This window comes from Crocodylus siamensis, chromosome 12, assembly GCF_052110815.1.
Source record: "Crocodylus siamensis isolate JL-2025a chromosome 12, ASM5211081v1, whole genome shotgun sequence".
NCBI classification, from domain to species: Eukaryota; Metazoa; Chordata; order Crocodylia; family Crocodylidae; genus Crocodylus; species Crocodylus siamensis.
In genome coordinates, this window is record NC_143406.1 from 30,516,384 (window position 1) to 30,526,280 (window position 9,897).

Consider the following 9,897-nt stretch of genomic DNA (forward strand, 5'->3'; position numbering starts at 1 on the left):
TGTTTCTGCATCTGTGTTGGGACTTGCTGAGGAGATGGATTTTGATAAGGAAGTATCTGTTGACAGCTCAGAAAGAATGGATTATTGCTGAGGACCAAATAACCAAAAAGCTATGCAAAATGTTGAGCTGCTCTTTTCTGCTTTGCAGTTCAGCAACCATTTAGGGAAAGGCAGTCCAAGGCCATAGTTTCCCCAGAACTATGGCCCTGAAAATAACCCAACCATCAAGCTCTTCCAGCTATGAACCATAGTTAAGGGCTTTGTTTGTGTTCATACATGGCAGTCAACTAAAAGATCAGTCAAGTAGGTCTTTCTTTTGATAAGGCCTCTAAAGAGTTTTGTGGCTTTCTCAGCCCAGATGAACAACTCTGCTGAAGCTGGATGCAAAGTTTTGGTTTAAGCTTTTTGAGCTATTTTGATTAAGGATATTAACTGATTCCTCTCTGCTGTTTTAATTTATGGAACTTTTTTCCCGGGGAGAATATCTTATATGAAGTTAAGTAAAAATGTTATTTGTTAAATGTTTGATTTATATGAATGAGAGACAGTAGATTTTTCCAACTAATTCAATGCCTTGGTAAGAATTTGTAGATGACACAGAAGGATGCATTTCAGATTTTTCAGTCTAAGGTGATGAGCAATGCCTATGTTGGTCACTAACCTGCTTGAAACAGAAAAAATGTAAATCCATATTTGGACAGAAATATCTTCCTGAACACCTCTCCCACATACTTCTGCTGAATACTAATTGGGAAATCAAGGTTGAGGTGAAAACTTCAACGCACTTTGCCAAGATTTGCTAAAAATGGATTGGCCCTTTAATCTTTCCAAATGTTGGAGGCAAAATCAGCAACAAAATCAGCACTGTGGTTTCTGCCCTAGCAATAGTAGAAACATTTGACTAATTCATGTCAAATGCATGTTATTTATTTTTATGACAGACCATATAAATAGTATATTTTTGCTTTTGTGGTATTACATCATCAGATGCTATGTCGCAGTCCAGGAGACAGGTGACTCAGTGTTGATTCAGTGTATGAATAAGACAGGTTTTCCTTGTTTCACTATTTAAAATTATTTATACTTTTTTCTGTTGAAGGTAGAGATGTAATTGTGCTTGATGTCATCACAGTCACTGCCACAACAACGCTGAAAAGAGGAAGAGAATAGCTCAGACAAGTCCACCACAAGGTTATTTCTTGAACTATTAACTGTTTCCTTGGGTTTTTTTTGGCTGAGGGACAGAAGAAGTCAGACAGCAGTTCCTTTGAGTCTTCTTGGAAAGGAGAGACACTGACAATAAGAAGGAACAAATAATTAAAGGAGGAAGGGATTACAAAAACATTTCAGAAAATAAAATCACATAACTTTCATGCTAAAGTCTGTTGGATCTTAGACCCAGAGAAAGAAAAGTAACTCAATTTTTTCACTTCTTTGTTGGTCTCCTCTAAACTGCTCTGTTGCATACAAAGACCGGGAAGTAACAGTCTGAAGAGCCCTCAAGGATCTTACCCTAATTCAGAAAACTACACTGTAAGGATGCATCCTTTCCACTTCATTATAGTTTGGTTGTTTGTATAGGGAGTTGCTTCCTTGAAGCAGCTTTCAGGATCATTGATGTTGCTTTAGTATGCAAGAAAGGGGAAGAAGATTGGGTTCTGCCCAGAAGAGCTTAGTTTAAAATAACTGGATTGCTGAGAGTATTGGAAGCTGCAGAAAGTGTAATGAATTGGGATCCAAAAGAGATTCACAGCCTTATATAACTGCCCTCCCATACAATGACTAAGCTAGAAACAGTGTCACTGAATGTGAAAAAATCATCAGTCAACCTAATAACTTTTTTTAATAAGGTCAAATGTTGTGACTCACTTTGTGCTTACACTGTACAGGAAGTGACATCAAGATGCCAGCACTGGCAGGTTCCATCCAGCAGCCATTGGCTTGGCTTATGAAGCTGGTCCTAGAGCAGACCATTTTTTGCAGTAAAGCACAAGACAATTTAGATCATGATTTCTGATCTTTGCTTTTTTGTTTTGTTTTGTTTTTCTTAATTTCAGAGAACCGAGTGGAGTTAGGCAGTAAAAATCACCTCCAAAGAAAGGCATGCTCTCTGATTGCAATGTGCTGGGAAAGGTGTTAGATTGATGTAAGAGTAAATCTGCTGTGATGGTTTCATCAAATTAGACCTGTGTAATAAGAGCTGTGTAAAATCTTGGTGCCTCAGATCAGAGCTGAGCCATGCTGACAGCACAATGTCAGCAAGGTTGCTACGTCTGTATATGTAATTTGTGGGCTTCAATCTCTAGGTCAGTCAATAAGGCCCTGTTACTTTCAGGAAGATGAGGTTTTCCAGAATGTTATTTATGCATAGAATTAGGAATAAAATAAAGCCAATTCATTCCCCTTAATGTTCATGTTTGTTATACTATTGCATCAAGGTCAACAAGTATAGGACCCCATGATGCTAGGCCAGTGTTTTTCACATGGGTACCTTGGGGTATACATCTAGAGGGCATGGGAGAAAAGGGATGAAAGAAAAATGAAGAACAGCTATACAACATCTCACAGGATATTGGAGAATGTATTTGAAGTGACTTTTTTATTATTTATAACACAGTCATAGGCACAGGGAAGGGTACATACGCACCTTATAGACTCACTGAAACAGAGATGCATAAACTTCCATGAGCAGGAGCAGATTTCACAGATGCCATGTATGCTGATGCTATTCTGTGCTATGATATCAGAAAGCTTATGCATCTCTGATCATTTAGTTTATATGGGGTATCTCTGTCTTGCCTTCTGCCTGACATCACTGACATCAGACTAATGTAGTTACCTCCCTCCCTCTACCCAGTCATAGGGGTACACAACAGTATAACAAACACAAATGGGGTACATAGCCCCCAAATCCTTGACTGCTACTGTGAACCTGTACTAAGAGATGGTCCCTGCTGAAGGATTTACAGTCTATATAGATGAGGTGCTGTGAAAGAAAATAACACACAAAAAAAGTGAATAGCATAAAGGCAGTGAATGACCTCTTAGTTCTGCAATATTTTGGGCAGGTTTACTTAGATGGGGGACAAGCTAAACAGAAAGAAAAAGGAGGGGAAGGGGAAAAAGCCCAGGAGAAGAGGCACAGTGAAGGGTAGGGTTACCATACATCTGGGTTTTCCTGGACACGTCTTCTTTTTTGCCCCCCTGTCCTCGTATCTGGGTAGGTTTTTAAAATCTCAGCAACTGTCCAGGTTTTTGCTTTGCCTACGCTTCTCCCAGGCATGAGCAGCTTGGATACTTGGGGCTGGGAGCAGAAGGCAAGGTGATCGGCTGTCAGGGGTCACATGCTCCATGTGCAGGCCCCAGCAAGTGAGTGTGTGTGCGTGCACACGCAAGGAGTAGCTGCATGGCCAGCAGGGCTGGGGGGATGGGGGTTCTGGGTCAGGAGTGCGGGGCACCAGCAGCACTGGTGGGGGGGCAGGGGGCAGGTCAGGAGGGAGGGGCACTGGCAGGGCTGTGGAGCAGGCAGTTGCAGGTTGAGAGTGAGGGGCACCAGCAGGGCTGGAGGGGCAGGGGCAGGGCATGGGCATATCACTTGCCCTCCCTCCCCCCAACAATCATACCCCTCTCCCCACAAGTGTCCTCTTTTTTGCTCCTGGAAATATGGTAACCCAAGGGTGAAGAGACTGAAGGAGGATCAGAGCAAGAGCCAAAAAAGTCCCAAGCAGAGAAAGTCCAGGCAAAATTCCTGACTGCTTTTATTCATTTTTATTTATGTATTTTCTAGGTTTATATCCCTCTCCCCAAAAGAGGCTCAGAGCCTGCTGCTTTCACTGCTTTTGTTCCTACCACTGGAGCAGCTGGGTTACTCATCTGCAGCCTCTTCCAAGGTCACTTGGCAGACAGTGAGGGAAACCCACCTGGGTCCTAGCACCAGGGACTTGCAGGGGTAGATGTCCCCTGCACAGAGAAGTCCAGCTGGAAGGAAGGGTTTCCCCTGCTAAGGGCCCCTTCTCTCAGGATACACCAGTCCCTGCTTGATTACTTTTGTTCCTACCAGGTGGAGTCTCTTGTTAGCTCCTCTCAGCACTCTTTTCCCCAAGGTCACATTGTGGCAGGGTAGGAGAGACTCTGTCTGGGTCCTAGTGCCCCAATAATGCCTTAGGATGACTCCCAGTGTCTGATTTCATTTAAATGTATGTTCTGCTATATACACAGGAAGTCTTGCTCAGCACATAAATCATTTGATTTAACAGGCGAGACTATTGCATAGTTTCAAGTAAGCATTTATTGGCCTGATTCTGTTCTTTCTGTACTGAAGGCTTTCTATTATATTTCCAATGCTGAATTTGAGTTCAGAAAGTTTGTTGAACTTGAAACCAAAAGGCATTTTTACACAAGCTCTGGGAGGAATCCGAGGGTGGGGGAGCATTAATTAGCAAGCACTTTTTGTAGCAAAACCCCCAGTTTCTTTTTTTTCCCCCTCTTTTTTTATTGCATTCCCTCCCCTTCCCCAACCATTTCTGACCTTTTCTCTCCCTCTCTATTCCCTATAGATAAGTATAAGTGAGCTCAAACTTAGGATATGCTTTAAACATTTTTATTCTGGTAGCAAGTTTTTGGTTTTGGATAGCCACTGTTTTATATTGTACTATTATTAGGTTTGTATTAATTTTACTATTGTATATTGTATTATTATCATTTTTGTATTGATTTTTCTTTTTTCATATGAATATTTTATGGTTTAGGCCTGTGTTTGTAAGTGAACCAAAGTCATGTCAAGTTTCTATTTTATATGTCAAGCCTCCATCTTCTGTCCTCTGCCCAGGCATCCCATGTTGCAACAATATGATTCATTGTACCCCTCCCATGTAAATTGGGTCCCCGATAAATGAGAATGATTGGGCATGGTTGAAATACAATGGTAGCAGGCCTCTACTGAATGGCAGGTAATGACTGGGCCATCACCTTGCATTGATTCATCCAGGAACCACGGACCTCACCCAGGAACAGAGACACGACCAGTGTTTGTAAAACAAAACACCCTGCAGAACCAGCAACTCTCACCATTACAGACATCCAAAACTGCACATCCCTGCATGGAGCACACATGCTCGGTACGCCAGGGGCTGACCCTTGCCTGGGCATGCCTCCTGTCGCTAGGGTCACACAAGGTCTGCCCCTATAAAAAGGGGCAGTGAAGACAGACCCAGTGGGACGCCCTCTCCATCTGGACCAGCACCATGCCGCACCACCTATCCACCCAGAGGCCCTGCCAGCGACCCCCCTCTGGACAACATCTACTGGACAAGAACCCTTTCCAGCCTGGATAGGTAGATATTACCTGCACACCTTATCCTACAGTTTGAACTCTCTCTGTCTCTGTCTCTCTCTCCTCCTGGACTTCTGTGGACTTCAGCCCCTGCACCAAGGCTCTCTAACCCCTGCTGCCATTACGTGTGTGTGGGTTCAAGGGAACCAATTTGGCATTGTGTCACCATCTCCCCTGTTTAATAAAACCACTGTCATTTGCAACCCCGAGTTGGATCATGTTTTACTGAACCCCAGTCCCTTCCCTATCTTAAATTCCAGACTCGTTCTCTTTCTCAGCTCCAGTTCCCACCCTCTCTGCTAGTTTCCCCATCTCCTCCCATTTCCATCTCCCTTTTTCTGCCACCTCTCAACCTCTCCTTGCTTTCCTCCTGGCCCTGCTGCTTTTCCTGTGATTTTCTGCTGCCCATCTCTCTGTTTTCAGGCTCCCCCCCGCCGCACCTTCTGTAATCCTCCCCCCTGCAGCTTCCCAGCTCCTATTAGCTGTCCTCCAGTTCTCTCCAGCTTCCAGCACCTACTGCTGCTCTCTGCAACTTCTCTAGCTGCCCCGGAGCCATCCTCTGGCTCCCCACACCCAGAGCCCCTCTTTAACACCCACACTTTCCCTTAGTCCCATTTTCTCTCCTCCCCCCATCTACCTTTTCAGCTCCCTGTAGCTCTGGCTCCAGTCCCAGACTGTGCCAGCATGCTTCCCTGTTCTGCAGGCTTTGAGCGATGTCTTTTAATCAATTAAGATCAATTAACCAAAAGTTACCCCCAGCCTCAGTTCTTCAGCCCAGGCTACTGTAGTCTACCAGTTCTAATCCTAGTCCTGGTAACTTTAACTCCCTACACTTCTACTTTCTTACCTTAACCTTTCCCCAGGTATCCCAGGTACACCAAGCACATACATACATACACATCACAACACCCAACTGAGGAACTCACCTGTGTATATGTGTAGGTGGGTAGTATGTGTGTAAATTAGTGAATACACTTATATATACATATATAGATATCATTATGTGGGGGGGTATATGAATTAGTAATCCATATAGGTGTATTGAATGTGCAGGTGTTGGTAACTGGTAACTGATTCTGTCTAAATTTGGTGTGTGTAGCATGTATGGGCTTAAACTTGTGATAGGTGTGCATGAACCTAGATTAGTAATTTTGAACGTGTGTGTATCTGAGTTGCTAGTGTGTGTGTGTGTAACTTTTGGGGTGTATAGTGTATGTGCCTGAGCTGGTAGTGTGAGTGTGTATGCCTAATGGGGTGTATGCACCTAGTGAGTATGTGCTTAATTGATTTTTATGTGTGCATGTGCAGTTCTACACCACACTTTCCTGTCTAACAGCACTATATTGAGATCCTGAGTGTTGGCCTGACCCCTCGGGGCACGAAAAGCACCCGATCATCATGTGTATCAGCATCCCTCACACTCAAAAAATGGCAGCAGGGCACTTTGAACTAAAGCTCACTGAGTGAGTTTTAGTTCAAAGCGCCTTGCCACCATTTTTCAGCATGGGGACACTAATACACATCATGTTTATTTCCGTGCTCCAGCAGACTTGCTTAACTGAGTCTGCTCTGACACACTGGATTTCCAGCGCATTGGAGCCAGCTCCCTGCACGTGCATAGGAGCACAAAAAGAACAGATATAACCATTTCTGAAGAGACTCCATGGCTAGGGAGAGGAGTTGCGCACGAACTGGTTTAAGTGATCAGAAACTGTTTTTAATGTATATTTACTACTTTTTGTGATCCAATTCCTCAATATTTAAAATTGCCTGTTTTCTCAGACCCATACAGCATTCTCCATTTCAGGCTTTTTTTTATGTTGGGTCCTATTCTGAGGACAAATCAAAGCCTGCTTCAGTTGAAAATACTCAAACTTTCCTCTACTATTTTGGCACCTCTTGGATGAGAAGAAATGTAATACTTTTCTTTTTGATTCTTTTTGTATAAGTACCTCTTGCCTCTAATGTCTAGGAGAAAGGCAAAGCCTTTGGTTATCTGTTTTTCTCATGTAAACTAAAGTCTAATTTCAATAACACATGTATTGTATCTAATGTGTCAAATACAAAAGAAACAGCCATATATTAAAAAGAACAACAAAAATTCCCTTGGTCTCTATTCATCTGTTAAAAAGGAGATATTATACAGAGAAAAGATGCTACCTATAAAAATAGGGAACTCGCATCTAATTGTGTGCAACCATAGGTGTCTACTCCGGGTTTTGCCAGTGGGTGCTTGCAGACATTAAAAAAAAAAAAAAGCAGCGCTTTACTTTAAACTTGGTGCATTCTCGCACTGAGCCCCACACACTTCCAGAAGAGGCATTACATTTCTTTAACCTGGTTCTGCGTGTCTGTATAGATTGGGTGCTTTAGGGCTTTTCTGGTGCTTTTGTCCAAGAGCTGATTGACCAAAAAGCTCTGGTGAGGCACCCGATCTTTACAGACACTGCAGAGCCAGGTTGAAGTAACGTGCTGCTGCTTCTGATAAAGTGAAGTTTGGAGTTTTATTGTTTTGGGGTTTGTTTTTTTTTAATGTCTGCAAGCATGGCTTCATGGGTGCTGAGCACCCACTAATTTTTATTGGTAGGTGCTTGAGCCCCAGAGCACCAATGGAGTCGGTGCCTATGTATGCGGCTACCTTTATATTGGTTTATACCCAGTGCAAAACTGCCTTATGGAACCAATATTAACCCTTTCACTGCAGCACTAGCTCTGTGGGTGTGTGAAAATGAAAAATGTACATATAGTAACCAGTAATCCATCTCTGTCACTGTTGATCAAAGCAAGTTAGTAGCTTTTGGGGTAAGCAGGTTAGGTTTGAAATCTAAAGTTCACAGGAACTAATTGTTTATGACTCAGTATTGCTGCTTCTCCATCTCACAGTTCACTTGAATTTGCTTATCGAAGCTTATCAGTCTCAAGGCTTTCCTGTGAAAGTCTTGTTTGTGACCAGTGTGTGTTGATAACTTGTAATTCTACACAGCTGCCAAAATTAGTCTTAAGGAAACTGTCTTGTCTCTCCATGCTAAAATTAGGTTAAAAATTAAGTAGGCTGTTTTCTAACCAGGTCCTTTTGCACACCGATTGTCTTGCTTTGAAGGGCAGTTTGCCAAATTCATTTCAAGCAAAGAAGTTTTTCAAGACCAAGCATGGCAGTTGAGATCCCTCCCCTAATCTAATACTTCATGTTGTATTCTTGCCGCTCCTCAAATTTAGCATCACTTTGGGCAAGTCACTTAACCTAGCTGGTCTTTTTTTTACCTCTCCCTTTTTCTTTTTACCAGTGCTAATGCACAGGGAAACTGTGAGGCTCAGTTTATCCTTGTAAAGTGCACCTAGATCCTTTGATTAAAGCACAGAAATGCAGTGTTTTGTTTTGGAGAGGAACAGCAGTAACTTCCAGTATTTGCCTTTGTGCTTGTACCAGCTTGTCTGATTGCGTAAGTCTTTCTATCCACTGTTGGATGTCCTGGCTTTAAAGGCCTCACCTTGTAACTTCAGCCTTTCCTGGCATTCATTTACTCTCAAGTACAGAGAAAAGAAATATCTCTTCCCTCCAGCTGCTCAGTATGTGTGGCATATTGCATACATATGATGATAAGTAAACAATTATTGCCTGCAGGAGGCAGGAGTTTTATGGGGTTTGATACTTTCTTAAAGGTCCTTAGCTTCTGGAGTCAGGTCAGCACCCGAGAATCTCAGGTTTTGTTTCTGTTTTCAACTCTCATGGTCACAGAGTGAGGCTTTAAAATAGAAATTAAGTGCACCCTCAGAGTAGCGGAGGTTAATGGATCAGGGGGTGGGGGGTGCTGCCCATCTGCAGGTGGGGGGTGGTCAGGGAGCTAAAATGAGCTCAGCCAGGGTCAGGGAGTAGGAAGAGCACAGCCCCGGGGCGGTGGCAAGCAGCTAGGTTTTCCTAGCCCTGGGGCTGCACTCCAAGCGCATACAGGCATTTCCTAAATCGGGTTAACCCATTCCTGATCTAAGTTAGTACATCTCCTCAGGTGAACTAACTTGGATTGGGTCAGCCATTTTGGTGGGATTTAAATCCCCCCAAACACCTGCATAGATGGGCATTTAGATCTACCTTTCCTTAGTTAGGTCGCCCTAAAATTCACAGTGGTGTGCACCCAAAATGTTTAAGTCACACTCTATGATGATCTGGGGGGCTGGGAGTTGGGGGGGAGGCCTGAGCAGAGATGACCAGAAAAATTAAGTTTTTACTGAAAGCAGTTTACTATTTTGAAAAAGTGTTCATCCCTCCCCCCAACCCCTCCCCCCTCCAGTCCATATGGTACAGCTCATTGCTGCTTTTCATAGGAATTGTTTTCGAAGAAACCAAGTTCGGGAAGACCTCAAGTGGGGTTTCTTTTACCTCACCAGCTGCCTGCTTGAACACCTTTAAACCAGTCTATGTGTACCGAATTTCTGTTCTCTTATGGGTATAGACCAGTTCTGTGTGGTGAACTTTGTTCTGTTACTGGTATAGACTGGCTTCTGATCCCTTATACTGGTAAGAGTGTAATGTCTGTACCTGGCCCTGAGCCCAGTAGCATAAAAGCCTT